The sequence below is a fragment of the Watersipora subatra genome, chromosome 1, assembly GCF_963576615.1.
Source record: "Watersipora subatra chromosome 1, tzWatSuba1.1, whole genome shotgun sequence".
Taxonomy (NCBI): Eukaryota; Metazoa; Bryozoa; class Gymnolaemata; order Cheilostomatida; family Watersiporidae; genus Watersipora; species Watersipora subatra.
In genome coordinates, this window is record NC_088708.1 from 75,308,818 (window position 1) to 75,332,291 (window position 23,474).

General features: G+C 43.2%; 1 protein-coding gene across 1 annotated transcript in view; it reads right to left on the reverse strand.

The window, feature by feature from the left end:
• Positions 1–23,474, reverse strand: part of LOC137391538 (uncharacterized) — a 95,967-nt gene that overhangs the window by 48,776 nt on the left and 23,717 nt on the right. The window lies entirely within an intron of this gene.

Genomic DNA, 23,474 nt, shown 5'->3' on the forward strand with positions numbered 1-23,474 from the left:
TGCCAGCATTTATTGAATGGAGACATCTACATGCTTAAAACACTAATCATGGCTCACCAGTTCTTTGTACATAACCTGTGTTTTGACATGGTATATACAAACAGTAATGACGTTGTGTTGATAAAATTTATATGTATAACAAAACAGACGGTATGCACAGCACTTTACAATAATGAAACACAATGCCAACATGATAGCCTTTTTATGAGATACAATAAGGAAAACAAATGCATGAAAAAATATATATATACTGAAAAATATGTTAGAAAATGCTGCATGTGGTATAGCAGAACTTGAAGAACATAGCATGGCATAACAATAACAAAATGTTAGCTCAACGAAACACTTGCGGATAGACAACATTTTTTGTTTTTCTATCGGGTGTTTGAAGAAACAGTTTTTGGCTGGTGCCTACTTTTGAGCAGGCGACGTACAGCTGGTCATGGCTAGAACAGGATAACAGTAAGTCGATCCCAGCTGATCTCTTTCTTTTCACCATCGCCTATTGCAACCCTTGGAATACTCGTGCAAGTTCTGTAGTAGTAAGTTACAGTAGACCTACTCGTAGCTAGAAAAAAAATTAGTAACTTACCTGCTGAAGGAAATGAACATGTCCCACTATCATGAACAGTAGCAAATCCAACATTATTACGTAGTTGAGATAGGGCAATTCATAGACAATACACTACAGCATTGAATAAAAAGTACTTATCTTTTTGTAGTTGAGGTGGGGCAATTCATAGACAATACACTACAACATTGAATAAGAAGTACACACCTTTTTGAAGTAGAACTTTAGTAGGGAAAATGCAGTAGCAGTAGTCGTGCAAGTTCTGTAGTAGCTGTAGTTCTGTAGCACTCACAGCTGAAAAAAAAGTAAAAGTAACTCAGCTGCAGAAGGAAATGAACATGTTTACTATCACAAAAAGTGGCAAGTCCAACGTTTTAAACCCTTTCTCTGAAGTAGACTCATTTGTGCGTTTTCTACGGTAGACCGCGTAGACACATTTTTGCGACTTTACCAGCAATTGCTAGTAACTGAATTTTATTATTCGTTGATAACATAACCAATGGTCTTCAGGACTTTTATGGTACTGACAGTGCTGTCCTAAGATTTCTCTATAAAATTAGCCTAAAGTTTAATATTTTAATCATTATTTTGGGAAATTCAAACTTAAAAACGAAGACTTTTTGCGTAAGTTCACTAAATGCGTCCGAGTTAGAAAACAAATAACTACTTATGTTGATGACATTATAGCCGATTCAGATTTTTGTGATTGCACAGATAATTAAAATAGTGTAAAGGTTTTGTGTGACCTTCACTTTTCTCCACTAGTACAAGACTCGGTGTATGAGTTTATACATATATTTTCTGCTTAGTTCAAAAGTTGTACAAAAATGCTCAAGTAACAGGCAATGAACAGGCCCAGAACAGCTCTGTTCTTGTACACAAATGTTCGAGGTTATATAGCTAGTAAGTTCCGCCTCCATTCTACTTGGCTGGACTCGGCACGGCTCAGCCAGGTTCAGCTTGGCTCGGCCCGGCTCGGTCTTGACTCCGCACGGCAATGGCTTGGCTGTGGGCTTGGCTTGGCTAAATGTAAAGGGATGCCATCTACAACACACTCCCCTTCATTGGTGACTAAGGTCTCCAATTTATGTCCTGAGAGAGCACTAGTTAAGCCAGAGTCTCATGTTGACAAGCTCCATAGCGGAGGCGCTCCACCTCCTCCAGCAGTTGCTGGTGATCCCGGCCCTCCAAGTGTCCTTGCCGTAAGACCGTCTGCATTGTCTCGGCAGCCTTCATCCACTCCTGGGTGTCTTAAGCCAATAACCGAACTCGGCTGCGCTGTGTCTGCAGGAGGGTCTGGCTAGCTGGAGTCCGTCCTACTATCTCGGCCAGCGTGCGTGACCTGGCGGGATTCAAGGCCGTCTGGTTTCTCCTGGTCGAGGCCGAGCAGACCCGGGCTGGGGGCACAGCTGAGTCCTAGGCTGCTCAGCTCCTCTTTGCAGGCTACGGCACCTCCTTCCTTTAGTAGTGGGAGTGCAGGCAGCCATCGTCAGAGATCTCGACATGTTCTCCTAACAGAACTGCTCCCAGGAGTCCTGGTCGACCAGATACACCACCGGCTCCACTTCTCCCTGTTGGTGAATAGCGTGGTGTAATAGCATGTGGTCTCTCGACACGTGCTGCCAGTCACAGGGGCATAGAAACACAGTGTAGTGTTGTAGGACATGAAAGTGGATATGCCGGGTTCTGGTTGTAAACTGACAAATTCGGCAACTCCCGTTTTTCACCTGTTCCTCTGCTGGTGAGACAGTCCGGAAAGACAGATATTTGATAGTCCTTTCTATCGTCTTCTTCCGTGGCTCCGGCTCTCTTACGAGCGTGCTTTCTTTAACGGTAACAGCCGGTGGAAAAGAAGACAACTCCGGTGAGGGGAGGCTGACTTGTCTCTTCTTAGTGCGCATAGCAGCCACCCAGCACTCCTCTTCCACATCTTCTGGCATCGCCTCGTTGAGCAGATCTTCCACCCTCTCCTCGGTTAAAGTTGCATCTAACAACGCCTCTGATCCTTCTTTGATAATTTCTAATATGACAGAGTCCGGTTGTTGTGTCATATCCAACTCCGTGTCATCTCCCTTGTAGGCCACCACGTTTGCCGGTGTTGGCCTCATCATGTCTTCTCCAGCTTCTTTCAAGCAAATTGTGACTGAAGTCAGTAAGTCCTGTAGTGTTGTGTTGCCTTCGCTATCCATTTTTTCCAGCGCTCTGATGTTGCCCAGAGAAAATGACTGCTTTAAAAGGAAAGCCTTGGTTGCATTCGTGAGAACCGTTTTACAACTTTTCCCGCACGACCTCTGGACTGTTTTCCGGCAATTCCATCGAATAACATACAACATCTCCGTACCGTTCTGGCTTCCTAGTTGTCTAGGCTGGCCTCGGATTGTGCCGGACCAGAGTTGATTAGATTGCGGGGTTAATGGGATCTAGCGTTGTGGTCTTTTCTGGTTTGCTTCAGGCTCTCCCAAAACTTTTTTCCGTGTGGCTGGATTGATTTCCTCGGAACTCGGAGGGCGTCTTTGGCTTTCTCCTTCCTCTGGTCCAGCCGAATTTTCTCCCGAAATTATCTCTTGCCGTCATTTTTCTGCAGCCTCTAGTAGCAACTTTTCCTAACTGGTGGTGGCATTATGGGTACAGGGTCAATTCTGACTCTTTCTGACTTTCATGTTAGGACCCCTCTTTGGCTCCAGGGTGGCTGGGGCTTGCCACAACCTTTCTGGGCAAGCGTGATAAGGTTTCAGCCTTTTTTCGCTCTAAATAGAAGACTAGCCCTGTTGTTCCACCAGATATGTGTGGTTCCCCCAAGCCTTTAGGACCTGGTATAGTCTCACGAACTTGGCCTGCAGCTTAGGAGGTTTTCCCCGTCTCCAGCGTTATTTCGTGAGCCAAACCTAATCGCCTTTGGCGTACAGCAGTGGCTCCTACCGGTCCTACTGTCTCACCTCCATCTGACTTTGTTGTAGCACCCCGTGCCCGTCTGCAGCCTACGCTGCACCTTAAAGGCATGCTCGTGGCCAGGAAAAAACTCGGTCGGTGGTGGGTGGCTTTCCAGCTGATCCGGCAACCTCAGCTCCCATCCCAACATCAACATGTTGGCTGTCTCTCTGGTTGCAGAGTGGGAGTGCCTTGGCATGCCTTTATCATCTGGAGAAGCAGCAGGTCTCACTCATCTTGTTCCTGAGCCAAAAGTAGTGCCCTCAAGGAGTCTCCAAGTCCCCGATTATTCCGTTCAATGATTCCATTGGGCTGTGGGTGATAATGAGTCGTAAGGGTTTTCGCCACATTCCAGATTTGGCACAGTTCGGCTATCAGTTGGCTCTCAAACTGCGCCCCCTGGTCCATGTGAATTCGCTCGGGTAACCCTAGGTAACAAAAGACCCGCTCATCTAGTGCATTTGCGACCACCGGGGCCATGGCATCAGGTAGTGCCAGTGCAACCTGACATTGGGTGGAGTGGTCGGTGAAAACCAGCACCGACTTGCTCCCCCTAGGTGTGACTGGAAATGGACCCACCAGGTCCAAGTCCACTTTTTGCTAGGGTTGTGCAGTGTAGAGCTTTCTTTTCCCTCCTGCCGCCTTTGTCCCTTCATGCTTTGCAGCCTGGCACACCTCACAACTCTTGATGAGCCGTCTAACTGTGGCCATCAGTCCAGGCCAGTACCAAGTCAGCTAAAAGCAGCTTGTCATTTTTCCCACCACAGAGTGAGCCAGGGCGTGCGTTTGCCACATCGTAGGCTCTCACATGGCCAGGGGCAAATGGCGCCCCATCTGGCGTGGCCTTGTTAGGCCACTCGTGCTTCCAGCACACTGTCCTGTCGTTTGAACAGAGAGCCTCACGTGTGATGCAAGATATTCCGCTCTCTGTTTCTGACTTCCAGGTGTTCCGCTGGCCCCTTTTCTTCTGTGGCGATGATGCGATACATGATAGCCACTGGTCCTTGTGCGATGGCCTATGTCTTTGCCAGCTCGCCCTTTGGTTCCGTTATCTCTGGTGTAGCCGGTAGCCCCTTGGAGGAACCTCCGGCACCCAGGTTCAATCCCGCCACTGTTGGAGCGGGAGTCCCGTGCGAGTTGCCAGCCGGCCCTCCAGAATATGCGACGTTGCCTAGGGTCGATCTTGCCCTGTTGGGAGCGGGATACTCATCCAAGCAACTAGTCGGCACCCACACGGCTAATGGCCCTTGTTCCCTTGCCAACTCCTTTCATGAGGGGCCCTCGTCCCTCTGCTCAATGCTCGCGCATTGCCGGCAGTCCTCGCAGGTTTGTCTGCTCAACCCATCTGCGTTCCCAGGGCGAGACCTTGACCAATGCTCCAAGACGTAGCGGAACTCAGCCAGGATCTCTAGCCACTGGGCTTCCTGGTTCGAGGGTTCCCTCTTCCTGAAGCCACCAAAGTGACATGTGGTCAGTCCGTTAATGGAACTCCTGGCCATGCAAATGCGGCTGAAAGTGCTTCACTGCCTTTACCACCGTAAGCAGCTCCCGTCGAGTGATGCAGTAATTGCGTTCCAAGGGAGGTGAGAATCTTGCTGTAGTAGGTAATGACCCTCTTGCAGCCCTCCTGTACTTGAGACAGTATGGCCCCACTCCACATCCACTGACGTATGTCTCCAGAATGTACTGCCGCTGGGGATCTGGGTAGCCCAAAATTGGGGCTGTACTGATACTATCCTTCAGTGCATTGAAGGCACTCTGTTCCCCTTCCGTCCACTTTCAGAGCTCTCCTTTCACAGTCATTCAGTGCAAGGGATGTGCTACAGTGGCGAATTGGGGTTGGAAACCAGTGGGAACCTCGGGATTGCAATAGTTTGCACTTAGAAGGCTTTAACTTCAGTCCGGCCTTGTGGAGTCTCTGGAAGACCTCCTCCAGCTGAGGCAGATGCGTATCGAAGTCTGGGGCGATGACTATAATACCATCCAAATAGAGTAGCAGCGTTCTCCAGTGGAGATCGTGTAGAACGCGCTCCATGAGTCTCTGGAAAGTGGCGGGAGCGGACGCCAGTCCGAAAAGCAACACCTTCCTTTTCCATAATCTGGACCATGTTGAAAAGGTCGACTTCTCCTGCGCCTCTAGATCCAGGGGTACCTGCCAGTACCCGCTCACCAGGTCGAGCGTGCTGAAATAGCGGCTGCCGGACAGGACATCCAGGCTGTCGTCGATTCTCGGTAGAGGGTAGGCGTCTTGCTCGGTGACGGCGTATAGACGCCGGTAGTCGATGCAGAAGCGCCACTTCTCGTCTTTCTTCTGGACCAACACCACGGGGGAGCTCCAAGCTCTTCCGGCTTGCTTGATAAGCCCCCGCTTGAGCAGATCCTAGATCTGCCTTTTGGCCTCGGCCTCGTTCTTTAGTCCGAGTCTGTGGGAGAATCGCCGGATTGGCTGGGTGCCTTCCTTAAGTGGAACAGAATGTTCTACCTCAGTGGTCCTTCCTACGTCGTCGGCACCCGTACTGAACACGGTGGCATATCAACTCAGCAAGGAAGCCAACCTCGCCGTTTGACTCGTCTCCTCACAGTTTGGCTGAACTGCTAGAAACAATTCTTCAAGGTGAGCCAGCACTCCATTGATTGAAGTCGGACCGGTGTCACACAGTAAGGGATCGTCCTCTTCGATCTGTACAGTCTCCACTCCCGTGTAAGTGTCGATAGTGGGCTCCGAACTGGAAAGTCAATGGTCGCTCCGTAGCATTCATGCAGCAGGTGACGACCTGCCCATTGGGTTCCCGGCTGATTCAAGCTACTTGCTATCGGAGGTCCATCGCGAAATCCTTCGATCAGTCTCATGAGACAGTAATTTCACGTGGTGATGTGACAGTGTATTGCCATATCTCTCCGGGCGGGAACCACTACCCTCCTTATCACCTGTACCTTGCTCTGTAGCTGTCGCCCATGTTGATCCATGCAGACTAGCTGTCTGCCATCCACTCAGACCACCGGTTGCTCAACTTTGAGAGAGCACTGATGGGCAATAAAGAATGGCATTACGAGTATGGCATCCTCGCTCAGACACCTAACTACAAACACTTCCTCTGTCTTTACATCTTTTAGGCGGATGGCCAGATAGATTATCCTGTAGAAGGAGAGCCGTGTTCCATCAGCAACTAGTCCATGGCTGTCACTCTCCTCGAGTTGGTCCCGTATGGCTCCTGGCAATCAGTCAAACTCCGGGTTATTGATCAGGTTTGCGTTGCATCTTGTGTCTAAAAGAAACTGGATGGGCCGCCCCTCTATTCTTCCAGAGAGGAAATAGCTGGTAGAGTGAGGTCGGCTGAGGGCTTGCCCCCTAGGGGTGTCTTCCAAAACATCTTCCGAGAGGCCTAGGAACCTTCCTTCCTGCGGTGGTGCAGGGTCGGTCCTTCGGGCCGTCCTACCTCTGGAGTAGACCCGCGGCTCTTGTGATTGCCATCCCCAAAGCAGAGAAGGTGTCGGCCTTGCCACCTTTAAAACAGGCTTCCGACCATCTAGTCCAGTAAGGGTGGTTCTCGCTGTTTGGGGTGGGAGATTTGGGGGTCACGCTCCTTCGTTTTGAGCTACATCCCTGCCGTTTGCACGGAGGGGTGTAGGCAGCATCCGGGACAGTGGAAATCCCTTTTGAGTTCGTACAAAAGATCTAGTGGATTTACGCTCGCCTCCTTGGATGTGGAGGTAGTTTTTCCCAGCCGGTACAGCGTCAGCCAGCATGGGCATATGTACGGCCAGCAGATGTCGCTGCTAGGCAGGGTCCTTAAGTGAGCTGCAGAAGGTCTCCATAGCCATACTATTTTGGTATCGATTTGGCAGGTGTCCTTACGCAATGCGTACCAACCTCTCGACCTCCATAGCGTGCTCTTGATGGGTCATCCTTTCCTCTCGCCTAAGGGCGTTGAGCTGGCTTAGCGCCTGCCTGGCGGATAGACTAAATCTTGCCTGGAGGGCATTGAAAATGGCCTTCTGGTCTTCGGCCTGTCCGCAGTCTTCAGCCTGTTCGTCCAGTGTTTCCTGGAGGTGCAATAGGGTTGCTCCTTTCGGCCACTGGTTGGCGTCGGCTACCTTCGTGAAGCGAGCAATGAAGTTTTCCACATCTCCCTTTCCAGTGTACTGGGGAGTCCTAAAATGTTGTGCCGGTTCCTGTGCCCTTAGCATCAGTAGTACCCGTTCTAGTGCCTCGACTAGTCGGTCGGTTCCCGAATCAGCACTTCTTGCTCTCCTATTGGCCATGTCTGGCTTTCAGTAAGTTTCTGCTTTTTTCCCAGAGTAGTGCTTTTACTGTGTCCGTGGCTGTCGGCTCCTTTCCGGGTTTCTTGTTGTAGGAAGTTTTTCCGGTAGGAGCTCGTTGCCTCCTCAGGCAAGTCTTGTTGGAGCCTTCAATAGGTTTCTGCCCCCGGAGCAGTACATCCACTGGGTCCGATACTGCAGGGCTTTCCGCAGCTCTCTCTGGGTTTTTCCTGTTGAAAGTTCTTTCAGTAAGAGCACGCTGCGTTTTCGGATTAGTGATTCTGTTTATTACTAATTTTATACGGCTTTTACTCGGTTCCATTAGCCGGAACGAGTTAGTTTATTGTTTATAAAGGAGCATGCTCACTCGGTTGAGCAGACCAGATAGCTGTACGCTCCCAATAAAATTGAAAGAAACTACACGCATTCTTTTCTCTATGTAATAATCTAGATTGTACCAAGTAAAGGCCGGCGAATTCTTTTACACTGGTGGCAACAGTAGAATTTCACTGAACCCGACAGGCACCATCTAAAATTTTAGAAATCAAACTGCGGCAGATCTTAGTAGAGGGAAACTGGAGTAGTACGGCAAACACCGGAAGTTCTGAATCTGGCCAAGATAGCTGTACGGCTATTCCCCACATTTGTAGAAAAACCTGGTGTTTTAAAATAAGCAAGTTATCCAAAACTCCAGAGAAGGGTTGATGACTGGCACTACGCCAACTACCCCCCACTCTGTAAGGAGCTTGATACTGCCAAAAAAGGCTTAAGCACTCCAAGTCAGGTCATGATCGTCTATAACGGTCCTTCTCACTTAGAGAGAAGCTCCTTCTCAAAGGAAGACAAATGTCTCAAAGGAAGACAAGTAGTGTAGACAGGGAAACAGACCGACTAGCTGACACCATTAGGCAACTTGTCAGATGAAGTCGGAACTCGGAACCCGTCTCTCAGTTCAAAACGCCTGCGTATAATGATGTCGGAGACCCGGCACGCTTCATTACCAGATTTAGTGAAATCGCAGCTGCAAATAGGAGGGCAACGGGGGATAGCACCCTGCACCTCAAAGAGGCTTTGAAAGAGAAGCAGAGTTTTGCGGAAGGGCAGTCGAGGTGGTGGCAATCTTTGAAGCCATCCGGTCCCATATTTTGAGAACAGAAAAAATAGAAGACCCAGAGGCCAATACAGGACATGTTGCAGTATGCAGTGCCAAACAGGACACCTTGAATGTACTGCTATCCACACTAAAGCAGCTAGCGGAACAGGTCAAGAAGCTGCAAAAAAGTTAACAGAGCCTTCAGAAACGAAGCCTGCCATTTGTTGGATATGTTGAGGCACGGGACATCTCCGAAAGGAGTGCTACAGTCAAAAGATAAAAGGAGTTGGGAAAGGGAAGAAGGCCGCAGCAGTAGCACCCACTACTAGCTGCAATAAGGCCTCTGCGGCAATCAGGAAAAAACGAAGTACTGATAAAGCCAAGGCCTCACCAGGATTGACATATCCAAGAAAGTTAGGCCGACCCAGAACTCCACCTCAATCAACCCCCACAGCTACCCAGACCACATTCAAACCACTACACCTAAAAGAGTCAGGCATGAGTCCTCTCGAAGTAAGCACTATGCCTTCCTCTCAGGTGTCTTGGCTCCCTGTCTTGTAGAGGACAGCTCTCTGCCATCCAAAGAGACTCAGCCAGGCACGTTTTCTACCTGCACAAGCGGAGCAGCTTCAGGCAGCACTTTCGAGCACAAGAGAACTTGTGCAAGCACACCTGCTAGGGTGCACACACTTTACCAGTTACTTCTTACCAGATAAAATCAAAGGTCGAGCCGTGCACTTCCTGTTGGATACTGGATGCACCACTGACCTGCTGGGAAAACAGGTGTTCGACTGACTTCCTTGTGGTGTAAGAGAGCAATTAGAGGAGAGTGACACCCATGGCCTGCTTGCTAATGGGACTAGATTACCCTTTTACGGTGCAATTCGGCTCCCAGTAAGGCTCTGAAAAGTGAAGACAAAAGAAGTCTTCATAGTCAGTCAGATTATTGAAGACCCAATTCTTGGCATGCCCTTCTTTACAGCACACCAATGCCTGACGGATTTGCACGACCTGTGGTGAAGGTGGATGGGAAGCCACTTGCTTGTACCGACTGAATGGGAAAGCTCCTCCACAACAAAGTTCAGGTAATTAGGGACTTGGTTGTGCCAGCTAGGACAGAAGCTGCAGTCATGTGTACATGTAGGTTGACCGCACGAAATGTCTGTCTGTTCGGGATAATAAAAGGATACCCTGAAAACCCGCCTCTAGCTACAAACCTGAATGAGCCTGAAGCAGATGAAAAGGTGTTGGTTACATGTCTCAACTCACACACCCAACTCCTGATCATCCTTTCGAGAACTACCGTAGGCCCTTACACTAGTGTAGAAGCGCCTCCTCTCATCACCAGCGTCCCTTCCTTTAAGGGAGGCCCTGCTGTGCCAATCATCTATGTCAAGACCAAGCCATGGATCTCCCAGCATCTTAAGGAACTGTATCAGGCTACCAAACTCTCGTGCCAAAACGTAGAGCAGGCTAGAAAACTGGCTACACTATTGACCGAGTATGGGTAAGAGTTTAGCACTGGAGATGATGATATGCGTAAAACGTTGCTCGTGGAGCACTCCATACCCGTGAATGACGGGACCCGACCTATTCGTCAACCCCTCACCGCTTAGGGCCTGAAAGAAAGCAGCGGCTGAGAGACAAGTACATGACCTGTTGGCCAGAAGGTTGGTTGAGCCGGCTGGAGGAGCGTGGAGCTCACCTATTGTATTAGTGAAGAAGAAAGATAGATACATGGATGTGTGGGTTACCGAAGGCTCAACGCAGTGACAGAACAAGACGCCTATCCCCTTCCTCAGATAGACAAAAGTCTGGATGCTTTGGCTGGAAGCCGATATTTTAGTACCCTTGTTCTCGTCAGCGGCTACTGACAGGTTTCGCTGGACAAAAGATGCTAGGGAAAAATCAGCCTTCGTCGCTCGCTCGGGATTGTGGAAACAGAGAGTCTTTCCTGTCGGACTGACTTCCGCCCCAGCCACTTTTCAGCCATTGATGAAAAGAGTGTTACATGAGCTTTACTGGCAGACGTTACTATTGTACCTGGATGATGTGATTGTTATTGCACCTGATTTTGAAACCAGCCTCTAGTGGGTGGAGGATGTGTTCCAGCAACTAAGGCAAGTCAAACTCAAGCTCAAACCGACAAAGTGCGAGCTGCTACAGTCCCAAATGCGGTACCTAGGCCACATAGTAAGTAGCGAAGGGGTTGCCACGTTAGCTTGGGTGCTGTCGGGTACTACTGGCAGTACATCCCAAGGTTTGCTATCATTGTGAAACTCCTTCACCGGCTGGTGGAAGGGAAAGAGCTTTGGCGATAGACAGGCAAATAGCAGGCAGCGTTTGACACCCTGCGCCACAGCCTCACCACAGCGCCTGTGCTGGGATATCTAGATCTGAGGAATACCTATATCCTGGACACAAATGCCAGCGAGTGCGGCATAGGAGCTGTGCTGTCACAGCAGCTTTACGACCAGGAACGAGTGACTGCTTACTATAGCAAAACACTCACTTCCTCACTGCGAAATTACTGCGTGACATGTAGAGAGCTGTTAGCAGTGGTCAAAGCGGTAAAACACTTCCGCCTGTACTGATATGGACAGGGGTTTTGGCTGCGCATGAACCGTGCCTTCCTGCAATGGCTCTGCTGCAGGAAAGAGCTCTCCCACCAGGTGGCGCGTTGGCTAGAGGTACTATCCGAGTTCAAATACAAACTGGAACACCGCGCAGGATTAAAGCACGACAACGCCAATGGCTTGAGCAGACAGACATGCAAAAAATGTTGACAGTGTGTCCAAATAGAATATCATGATCATGAGTATCATGAGTATCTGGTATTTCCACTGAAACAGCCAAGGTCAACCCAGAACCGGTCGAGGCCATTCTGGGATTCCCTGAAATTGAGCGGGTGATGACCCGAGGCACTACTAGTCGCCACCAGGAACCACCTAAGAGATGGGCAGAGGTCGCCAGGACTGCGCGCGAGACGACCGACCATATGGGCCGGCACCCTGCTCCCATGGAAGCAGAGGCCGACTTGAAGTTGGTCGAGGCCACCCTGAAACCTGAGGCATTGGCTCAGCTAACTAACCAGTTGGCTCGGCTGCAGAGTGAGGGCAAGAGTCAAGAGTCATAATGTACTGAGCATTTCAGAGCCACACCGAAGTGCCTTCGGAACTGTTAGAGTTTGGGAGCCAGAAGCTCAGGGTTCTGCATAGCAGGAGGGAATCCCTTAGAATCAGACAGGATGGCGTGCTAGAAGCCAGAGTGGTCTCTCATGGTCAAACCCGGTGGTGTGCAGTGTGCCCCTCGGCTATGAGGGAGCCAGTTATCTGGCAGACACATACCATGGCCCACTTCGGAGTGGGGAAGACAGTAAGCTGCCTCCAGCTTACCTGGTACTGGCCTGAACTGACAGCCACTGTCTGCAGGTTAGTACGAAGCTGTGAGGTGTGCCAGGCCGCCAATCATGTAGGGACTAAGCCCGCACAGAGCCGGCAGAGGTTATACGCTGGCCAAACCGGGCAGAAGGTCGCCGTCGACCTGGTAGGCCCCCTTCCCACCACCCAGAGAGGCAGTAAGTGGATCTTAGTGCTATCGGACCATTTTACCCAGTGGCAGGATGCCATTGCCATTCTAGAAGCAATGGCTTCAATAGTGGCCAGTGCCCTCGATGAAAAAGTGTTCTTCTACCTGGGGCTTCCAGAGCAAATTCATACAGACAAGGTGCTTAATTTGAGAGCCAACTGATGGAGGAGCTCTGCAAAGTGAGCAAGATGCTAACTTCTCTCTACCATCCCCAGGCAAATGGGATTGTGGAGAGGAACAATTGAGGCCTAGTCAACTCTCTGAGAGCCATGTTGTTAGAACGAAGCCAGGACGACAGGGACGAACTCCTGTCCCAGTTCATGCGAGCGTACCGAGGCACCTTCCACACAGTGACAGGCGAGGTAGCCAACTTCATGATGTTCGGCAAGGAGTTGCGTCTGCCTGACCAGTTAGAGTGTCACCCCCTCTCACGGAGATGCAATCTGCCAGCGACTATGTGCTGACGAATAGGGTTGCATGAAAGTGTAAACAGAAACCATCCTGTAACAACTACGTCCCATTTGAGCCGTTTTGGAAAGCGAATCCAAACTACGACGGTCTCATTTGGCTGCGATTAACTGTTTGTTTTTGACCTTTTAAAAGCTTGTGATCACATTCCCATATATTTTGCGTCTACAACACAACAGAGTAAGGCATGGTGAATCTTATAATACCAAATAGCTGTAATGTGAATTTTGTTGCAAGTCAACCTTTAATGCATTTCTCGTCATCAGTGTATTGAGCTGTTACTTGATCCCTGAGTCTCAGCTACAGTATAATTGCTGTAGTTTGTCAAAAAGGAGAAGTTTAGGTTATATCTAGTTTAGCTCTTGTCACTCCAACTAAAAAACATATACTGAGAAATTACATCAATAAGCTAAATCTCCACTTGCATCACTTCCTTTTCAGCATTACGGTAGATGAGCTCTGATCATTTTGCTTTGGATTGGAACCGACCAATCGAATTACAAGTACTGACAGTGTAACTGTGGGTACATTATTTCTACCATAGATTTTCAAGTATTTAATTTTAAATCACAAATACTGGTCTCTTTAAATATTTTATTTATTGATCTGAAACTGTTTGCGATTATTTTTTATGGCAAACAGTCTTTTTAACTAATAAAATAATGCTATTCTGATAACTGATAACTTGTGTCATCCAGAGAGACATACAACTTGCTATGAATAACAAATTATAATATAGCAAAAAGGGAACACAATGAAAGTAGAAACATGTCTGTAGTCAGCAAAGACAGCGAAATTAATCTTAGATTAAGAAAAGAGCAAAACCTGTACCGGTAAATGCCCAGATACGGTAAACATATTCACAAGTGTTTACTTATACACCTGTATACCAAAAAACTGGTGTACCTGTACACTTAAATACCTGAATATCTGTACACCTAAATACCTGTATAGCTGTACACCTAAACATTTATATATCTGTACACCTAAATATTTGTACAACTCTACACCAGTGCAATAGTATACTATATATATATATATCAGTACTTTTGCTAAGAAGCCAAGAGTTGCTTATATAAATACAAGATGAATAATATTGTTGAAATATAAACAATAATTATAATAACTAGAAATTCCACTGTCATACACCCTACGACCAATGTGATATTGGAAAAAAGAAAGGGTACTGATGGTTGCGAAATGCAATATTAGCAGTCAAATGGCACTGCAGTGCAATAGGACAACTGCGATGGTAGCTGCAATGTACTGGGTGTGGGTGTTATTATATACAACAAACAGCAATAATGAAAGGAAAAAATTATATGTTTGTATCTCTCTCCCCGCATTCGGAGAAATGCAATATTAGAAGTAAAATACACTGATATCATTAGAATAACCAATATTATTGATATATTAATACAGCAATAATAGAAAATCAATGCACAATTTTGTTTACACTTCAAAACGTCATAGCTAATAATATCAAGAAGCTGTGATATTTATATAGGTTTTTAGAAAATATATTTAACAAAACTATTTAGAAAAATAATAACAGTAACATATTGCCATACATCGATGTTGTTAGTGTAACTATACCACTTCAATAGTCATCCAAACCTATAATTAAATATTATAATAATCTCATAAGAATCGTTAAAAAAACATCATCATCATTTCCTTTACTTTCTCTGCTTCGGACATCAGTTAGAATACCAAAGTACTCAAAAGTGTCCAAAATGTCAGTTACTTTGAAATCGGCAAAAAAAAAAGAAACGATTATATTTCAGTACTTCTATGTTAATTACAGAAACCTTCGGCAATTCGACAATGCTATAGACTGGTAAAATGTGCATGTTATTTTTTCGTAAAATGCGCACGACTCAATGGTTCTATTCTCTGTCGCTCGGCGTTTCGTTTGCCGGTCTTAATTTTGATAAAAGTAAGGCTTGGCAAGTTTTAATAACGATTTTCGGCCAAATTAATCTGTCTATTTGTGTATAATCCAATCAGATGGGTAAGTTTTAAGATATTTTTGAAAATTCAAAAAAACTTGGTAATATACTGAAATAGGTTTTTATGTGTTTTGTATCGTTAGTATACTTAAACGACTCCTTTGAAAAATGGTTAAATTTGTTGATGAGATTTCGGTACAAGGGTTTGCGATGTTGTTGATGAATCATTTCGGGAGTTGTGTGCACATGTATTTATCATAAAACTCTCAGCATAATATAAACTAAAATAGACAGATAATAGGTACTCACCAGCTTCTACATGAGTTATGTAGAGTTGGAGTAACAGTATCAACACGATGCCAAAGACAGCCATACTAGTCCTATAGACACACAAAGGCTGTCGGCAGCATAATAAACTCTCTCTTGCAGCTCCTAAGTGTTTATGAACAGTAAAAGTATTTTTTTTATTAAAAATTTGATAACAACCAAATTAGAAAAAATCATGAGGTAATTTCATACACATTATAATTCTCAACTCTAATCAATCACATATCTGTTATATAAAAGTAAATATACTAATAAAATAATATACTAATGTGGGTTCCAATTATAAAGTAAAAATGCTAATCAGAGTTCCAATTAATTAACAGCTGAGTGGTTATGTTTACTCTAGGAGGCTGGGATAGCAACTAGAACTTATCAGAATAGAGTTGATTAGTGCAAGTGAGTCACGCGCAGCTATTAATATTATTATTTACTGATATGCTGGGTAATACTTGCTGTATTAGTTACTAGCTGATTGATATTCTGTAATGCGGTAAGCGTTTGCTGCTTTTGCAGCAAGAACTCTCAGCTGGAGGCCTTGTAAATCAAAACTTCTATCTATAGAGCATGGAACAATTATGGTCATGCGATCATCCTAACAAACTTTGAAGGATGCTTTGACTGCTGCTCTGAGGCTGCATTCAGACTGCTTTAGGGTTTCATAGACTTTAGCTACCGATACATTAGCAATAAATCGTGTATCATGTTTTCATGGCAACCCGTAACCCATACAGGGCTAATTTAATAAAATCAATACCTCGAAACTGCATGATTTTGATATGACCTTCTCAGAAACACCAGACTAGTTTAGTACATAAATGCTGACCATAAAAAACTCTCTATAGTTCCATATTATAGTTGATAGTCAGCACCTCTGTTTGTGTTTTATACTCAGGATGTTGTGAATATACTGTTTTGTTACTATTATATAATAAAGTATGTCTTAAATCGCTCTCAGCTATAGAAATAACTATGTACATTGATATAGTAATAGATGCATCAAATTCATTGCTGAAAGGAAATCCTCAGCTAATCGTGTTTGTGTTGGTAAATGAATACATAATAAGTATCATTTGGATTCACTCATCAACTATAGAGCTCATATCTAGCTAAAATTAATGCCAAAACTGAGTTAAGTTTTGCAGATTTCATCAAACATTTGTTCAATGTGCTTAATCATCAGCAAACAGTGTGTGTGTATCCTAGAAAAGAGTAGAGTATCACCTCATGAAATTATAATTTGTTAACCAATCAGAAGAAAGATAGCATTAGTAACAATCTAAGCGAGCAAAACGTGAGCTAGCGTCTAATATGTTAATAACACACAAAGAAAAAGTTCAAACAAGGAGTAATGTTTGTGTCAAGAAGTTCTCAATAAGTGAATGGTGAAGGGCATCTATTTATGAGAGAAATTTTTAGAACTTGAAGCTTTCTGTAAGATAACAAGTAGACTAAGTGCGCCTGATGACTCCTCATCAAAAAGAGATCCGTAGATGATGAGAGCTGCATTGCTTTTATCAAGATGCTTTTCGACTGACATTCCTGATGGATTCGGAGAAGTTTCTGTTGGTTGTTTAGGTTTTACTGTTGTCACTGGAGTGATGCCCTGAGTGAATAGAGTGTTATCTTGTGTAGTAGCTGCAGTATTCAGATGAGATCTAGAAAAAGTGTGCTCTGCTCTCAGGAACTTGGATGGCGTGAACCTTGAAGATACGTTGAGACTACTCTGTGAGGTCCCAGCTTTGGATTCATCAGCATAATTCTTTGTTTCGCTTGTTGTTTTCCTAGTCATTGATGATTGCTCGTTTGTTGAAGACAGTGCTTGCGAGACTACTTTTGAGGTAACAGGCGTCCCAGGAGTTGTCATTCTGCTCGGAAGGTCAGACGTCATTGCAGCTTCACCTCTGAAACTTATTTTTTTGTCGTTTATTGGTTTTACTGTTGTACTTTTTCTCGGGAGCAACGGAGATGGTAACTTCACTTGACCAGTTGCAGTGACCTCATCTGTTCAGGAAATAAAGAAACTTTCTGAACATATTTTTTACACACAGTCAGCCATTATGAGAACAATCCATAGAAAGTGAGGCTAATATTTTAAACAAACACTTTAAATTTATTGACTAACTTATCCTGGAAATCTCTTATTCATTTCAGAGTTGTCTTCCTTCACTAGGTTAGCCAACATTTGAGCTCATGCAATAGCCAGTTCTTTGATAATCTTTACTTACAAAACCCTCACTATCTTGCCAACTTTACATGGGTGTTACATACCTACCAATCAGGCAGACACACCTACCTGTTACTACACACAATACACACATCACAAATAAACCCATCCTTAAGGTAGACAAACACCTAAGTATAATTGCTTCAGTTTCAATAGCTCAGAAACACTCGCTATCACCTTAATAACAACATGGTTTTACTGTGCCACATTGTCTGTTAAAAAGGAGTACAAACAGTGGAGGTTAGGCTAATAATATTACTTTCGCTAAAGGTCATAGAGATCACAGAAGTATCAATAGAGTGAGTCTTAGTCAGACATGACTGGAAAGTTTCTCTCGGTTGTCTTGAAGCTACTCACCAGGAAGGACAATTCTCTGATTGTTGTCTGATGCATTTCCTGCCGTTCCAAGATAAAATATCATCCTACCAGGAATGCCGACATTACTATTAGAAGTGAGGTTTTTAACTCTTGAGGTCTGGGAACTTGGAGTAGCATAAAAATTCCTACCATCTCCTGCGTCGAACCCAACCTGCAAAATAATTAAAATTGTTCCTCCAAGTCAGTTACAACCCGTGGAATCAATTTCTTGACTCACTGAATAATTATCCTTCAGCAATTGAATATAAAGTGTGTCTTATGAGTAGACATCACACCCCTCCCCCACTAGCATGCTATAAACAGTTTCTTGAGGAGTAATTAGTTAATACAAATGTTTGTTAATTGTGACCATTTGTACTAGCGATCTGTTTCTGATTATTTGTTTGTAGGCAGCCTCCCTGGGATGTTAATTCTGTGGTTGCTGTCCCATGGGTGCATGTTTGCATGGGACTGGCTTGAGCTGAAAGAACCCATTTTGTTGACCAATGGGGCATGGTATTCTGGTGTGCTCACACATTTCAAGTTCTTGCTGCCTTGAGCCATCCGCTTAGCTTGCTCAGTCAGTTGTTGCTGCTCAGTTCAATTAGACAACAAGCAATCAGTTGTTTGTTGACATGTATATAATTCATAAAATTTCAGTTTTAAAGTTTACTAGAAAAATAATCGGCTGCGCTGTGTAATACAAAACATTTTTGCACAAAAATTAATTTTTATTTAACTTTTACAAAGTTTACCATTCTAACTTTTAAACTTCCTACTATGAGAAAAGTGTTTTGTGCAGTTCAAATAAATTAAGAGAAGAAATAAAACAACAGAAATAATTGGCAAGCTATAGCTAGATAAAATCTGTTACAATGAAATTATTATGAAAAATGATTTGTCAAAGATACAATTAATACTAACTGATAAAACAAATTAAAAATCATGAATACGTTAAACTATTAATAACAATGAGTACATAGACGTGTGTATATAAAAAAGGTTACAGTTGCGGTAGAAGTTATTCATCAGAACTTGGAATATGATGATGCCGCTACCTCTCGATACTGATACAAATGTATAGCAGTGAAGCGCATGAGACTATTCTGCCTGATCAAATGTGAAAAGTTTTCAGCATTTACTGTTTTAGCGAATGCCTTAGGAATACCTGGAAATCGGTGGTGTCGTGAAATTTAAAATTGAAACTGCACATTGGAAAATTCTAAATAAAAAAATAGGTAACGGGTAATGGTAACAAAAAGTTTTAAAAATTTTATAAAAATAATAAACTCAAAAGGTAATATCAATTGACGATAAAAAGTGCATATTTAATGTGTGCAATCACGACAAGGATAGATAGGGTATGGTAAGAGCTTTGGCAATGAAAAGCTTAGTGGTGGGGCTCTTGTTTGTAGTCTTACGATTTTAGTGTCGTGAGTTCAATTCTTTTGAAAAGCGATTTTTTTAAATCTTTAATATTTTCAATTTTTTTATTGGTAAATTTTAATCACTTAACTGGATGCATGGACGTCAGAAAACCCAAGAGAAACTTTGAGATTTACATGTAAATCACAGATTAGTATTATTATTGTTATTATTATTATAGTTCATGTCAGCAGTCATAAAGATTTAATAGCAAAGGAGGCAGAAAGCCAGTTCTTAAAAATGTCTCTTAACATTTCATAATAATTATAAATACATACTTTTGTACATTTTTCTTGCATTAAATGCTGATTGTACAGTTATGTCATCGAATGTTGCGGAGTTTTACATGCATAATTAGAGTTCCTTTATAATAATGTAATATGGAATGTTATACTTGTTGTATATTGTGTGAGTGTCACGGCAGTGAAATAGAGTACAATCACAGACATTAATAAAGTTGTGATGTGTGATTTATTTTCATCAACAAAATTAGTTGAGCAAAAGAAAAAAAGCTGGAGGAGTGATGAAGCCCATAATACGCAATAGCATAGCTATCCGGGCGTTGGGCTTGTCGTCATCGGTTTTATTCACATGTTAAAAGATACAACCTAAGTTCTCTCTTGAAACTGGCCATCTTTTCTATGCCTTTAATAGACTTAGGGAGTTGGTTCCAAAAAATGGCCTCTTGGAAATTCACCCTGCACTGGCCTGCACGGGAAGAAGATTGTGGGAGATTTAGACAGAAATTTGAGAATCGAGTTTGATGTATTGTGTGAGAGATGTAATTACAATGAAATTCATGATGGGCTAAAAGTATAATGCGATATGAATATAGAGAACTGATAGGTAGTATGGATGATTTGAAAAGAGGTTTGGTGTGGGTGAGGCGAGGTTTTTTGTGAATGGTCCTCATGCGTTTTTGAAGTGATATTAAATTTTTAGGATGGGTAGGAGGTGCATTGCTCCATGCCTCAATGCAATATGAAAGTTTAGAATTAACCATGGAATTGTATAATAAAAGCAGAGATTTACGAGGTAAATATTCAGTTGTGCGCTAGAGTGAGCCTGATAAGGGTCTCAGTATTTTTAGTGATTATTCGATGTGTTTTTTCTAAGTGAGATTAGAATCAATGAAAATACCTAAGAATTTAGTGTGATCTGTCTGACAAAATGGTTTGTTGAAAATGAAAAAGGGATGAGTGTTATCTAGATGAAATTTTTTTTTTCAGTATTATGAAATTAGTCTTATCAAAATTTAAGGTGAGTTTGTTAGAAGTGCACAAGTTTTGAATAGTAAGAAGTTCATTATTTAAACAATCTATGCGCTCGTTGATGTTAGAGGATTCGAAAAAGTGATTAGTGTCATCTGCATAAAGCAAAGATGTGAAAAAGTATTAAATTTGTTTAATATTAGTATTAAAGTTACGAGAATAGCAGTTACCAAATTGCTGTATTTCAGTTAACACCAGAGTATTTCATAGAGTGGTAAGGAGCATGACAACCATAGGTATAGTAAACCCTAGATTGGCGAATAGCTATCATTACAATGGAGTAAAAGTGAGGCCTATAATTGGCTGTTGTTCTCACGACGTTACGTAGCGATGTGCATCACGGCAACAGAGCCTTCATTTGAGCAATAAGTTTAGTAGTGGAAGCACGCTTGGCATGCTAGTTTTCAAGTCATAAACATAACAATAAGACCAAATTCTTAGTGAAATGTCATCAGAAGAGACCACAACACCCCAGGTATTTCCTCAATTGCCCATAACAAGACAGCACTTCAACTCAAAACAAGAAGTTCTCAACAATATCATAAGCTATCTATGCCGATTACAGACACCAAGCTGAAAGATGCTAGTGGAAGATAATAGGAAAATCATCATCATTTCGTCATTGGTTTTGAGTCAGCAGCCAAATCTGTATATGGCATTGCTCAATATCTTTTCAGCAACTACCCTTACATCAACTACTTCCTAACCTTTAAGATCAACCAGGATCACATTGAGATTCTGTTTTCCACAATACGATCTAAGGGTGGCTATAACAATAACCCGGATGTGCAGTGCTTTAGATCTGCACTTCGAGCACTGCTCATAAAAGCAGATATCACACCGTCCCAATGCTAACTGTACTGATCTTGATGTGAGCAGGGCTGAAAAAACTGGCCAACTCCTGCTACATTCTCTGGCTAGAAAGAAAAAGAAAGAAGAGACAAAAGCTGAGGAAGGTGAAGATGAGGAGTTCAGTGATGAGGATTTTTTTCTAACTCAAATGGAATGAGTGTATCAAGTTCTTGACCGATGTAAAAGTAGTGGGAAGTAGAAATAGTGATGACATAACCCTAATCTCAGTTAAAAACAGAGGAGGATTGGTGACCAGATTGATAGGCCTAATATGTATTGCTGCAGAAAAGTGCCGACGTTCACACATGGAGAGCTATGGTATCACACAGAGAGCTTTTAAACAAGTAACATCACAGACAATAACATATATGTCTTATTACACAACCTCGATCAAGGTTTTACATGTACAGTGCATGCCAACAGTCTACTCAAAACTATAGTAAATCGCTATACTAAAATCAGAATACACTATGCCGCCTCAAAGCAGGAATCTAGTTCAACCAACCTTAGACAAAAACTATCTCGTCTAGTTATTTTCAGTCATGTCTAATGGGTGTTTAATACAGTGGTCCAGCGTAACGGCTTCTAAATCTCGTTTGATTCATCAGTTTGTTATTAGTTTAATTTCTATTTGGTCACTCTTTGTATTATCAATGATATAGAAGCTTCTAAATCATTGGTGTTATTCATTACCATGTGTGTAAAATTCTTGCCTTTCTCATCCAAAGTCATTACAGTCATACTTCGACTTACGAGCTTAATGCATTCAGAGACTGAGCTCGTATGTCAATTTACTCGCATGTTGGTGCAATTTATTTATATATAGAACAATTAAATATATATTGATTGGTTTCCATACTCTAAAAATGCAAATAAAACACTCAAAACAATATATTGTAACAGAAAGAACATGTTGGTTATTGTCCTAACTTACCACATGCTTTCAAAGAGCAACAAATAAAAAATAATGCAAGGAAATGTGATTAATTAAAATGTAAAATTAAATACATACAATAGCAGCTAACGCTAGCATTTGCTAGAGAGGGAGAGATAAGTTATCCTTCATTACAACAGTTGACTTTGATAAATTTGGATTTTATGCAAGTCTTAAAAGACAAACTTAAAAGCAAACATAAAAGCAAACTTTAATCTTTAACTTAACGTAATTAAAATTTCTTCAGCGTTCATAGTTTTAAGTTTCTCGCTGGTTAGCTAATTTTTCTTTTGTTTCGCTTGCACGACCAGCCGGCCGTTTTAAGACAAACCTATCTAAGGACGTTTGCCTTTGTCGCCCTTTCAACATGTTGCGATCAGGACGAACACAGGTGTCATCACCAAGAGTTAATGCACGACCACTAGCCAACTTGTCCGAATGTCTATTTTTAGTCTTGATAGATAGCACCAGCCTTTTTACATAGCATCGTTTCAGTTACGCAATCACCGGCCAATTGTTTGTCTTTTATCCAAAGCCTGAGCAGTCTCTCTATCAGTGGTAGTGAAGATCGCTGCGTCGTTTAGAAACTATGGTTAGTCCTTTTGCAAACTAAATGCCTTGAATACAATCCTTGTGTTTGATAATTGTGGATGTATTTCTGTCATATTGCTGAGCTAGCTCATTCACGCATACATATTTTGCATATTTTTCAATAATTTTCCATTTAATATCAATTGTTATCATTCGCTTTTTCTTTGCATTATCTATCCTTTTACTGGCAAACTTTCGGTCTACGCACGGTACTTTTAATTCACATTATTCTGCACTGAAAATCGCGCACAAAAAACATGGTACAAAAGTATAATCTGAGCAGTTGAAAAATGCAGAGTGATGCTGTTCTCGTAAAACACCTCCGACATACTTGGCAACTGACTCATGTGCTCGTATCTCAAACATGGCTCGTATGTTAGTGCTAAAACTTGCCTAAAAGCTGGCTTATACCTCATGTTTCTCGTACGTTAGGGCACTCGTAAGTTGAAGTATTACTGTATATAAGTTTTACATATTTTCAATAAAATATGCAGTCTCAGATGCACAAACTATGGAAAAATTGAGCAGTTTTTAGTGCTAAGTCAATAGGAGTTAATAGATCAGCTGATTCGCCTTGCACATCACCATGACGTTGCTTCATGCTAATTATATGCCTCACTTGTTTTGATTATT